Source organism: Eptesicus fuscus, chromosome 1, assembly GCF_027574615.1.
Source record: "Eptesicus fuscus isolate TK198812 chromosome 1, DD_ASM_mEF_20220401, whole genome shotgun sequence".
Lineage (NCBI taxonomy): Eukaryota > Metazoa > Chordata > Mammalia > Chiroptera > Vespertilionidae > Eptesicus > Eptesicus fuscus.
The window spans coordinates 34,268,572-34,269,437 of record NC_072473.1 but is presented as its reverse complement, the minus strand read 5'-3'; the positions used below and the strand labels follow the sequence as shown (position 1 = coordinate 34,269,437).

Genomic DNA, 866 nt, shown 5'->3' with positions numbered 1-866 from the left:
TTTGGTTCTTTTTTTCTCCCCTGTTGCAAATTCATGTTGTGGTTTTGGTTGGGTGGTGAAGAGCGAGTGTGGTCTGCAGGTGGCGCTGCCTGTGGTGGCGGGTGGGCAGGCGTGGGGGGGGGGAGTTTCTACTCGAAGGTGACCATGTTTAGATTCTGAGACGGGAAGTGGAAGGTGAATTGGTCACGGAGGCCTTTACCTTTTCCTTTTTTTGTTGTCTAGTCATCCTCATCCGTCTTCTGTTTCTTGGTGTCAACATCATCATCCTCACCATCTTCAGCTGACCGTTTGCCTGTAGCTGCCTCAGCCTCCTCATTTCATCTCCATCCTCTTCCTCACCATCACCTTCCTCTTCCTCCTCCTCCTCCTCCCCTCCTTCTTCCTCTACTTCATCTACCTCATTGTCAGCCTCCTGCTCCCCATTTTCCTCATTAGCATTTCTATTCGTAGGTGAATCTCTTCCATTCTCTGCCTCCTCCATAACTTCCTTCTTCTCCTTTAAATCCTTGGTGGTGATCTCGGAGCTGGTGTCCACGGCCGTGTCTGACATGGTAGTGCACGCTGGTGGTCCTATGCAGAGGATTTTTTTTAAAAAAGCGAGAGTTGGAGGACTCTGGCAAAAAAGCTGCTGGAGTCCACGGCGGTGGAGGAGGCGCGCGGCAGAGGTGGTTGCAGCGAGCAGAGAGGAAGCCACAGGAACAATGCAAAGATGGCTTCTCATAGCAGCCAGTCAATAAAGACATTTTTTTTTAAATGGGAAAAAATATGTTTTTTTAATGATAGAGGTATTATGGAATCAAAATACCTGAGAATTTGGTTCATTCTCTCTCCCTCCATATATATACGTTATGTGTGCCTATACAAGT

The 866-nt window shown here is 47.9% G+C and overlaps 1 pseudogene; it reads right to left on the bottom strand.

Moving 5' to 3' along the window:
* Positions 1–218: 218 nt before the first annotated feature.
* Positions 219–550, bottom strand: LOC129149129 (prothymosin alpha-like; annotated as a pseudogene).
* Between the last annotated feature and the right edge of the window lie 316 nt (positions 551–866).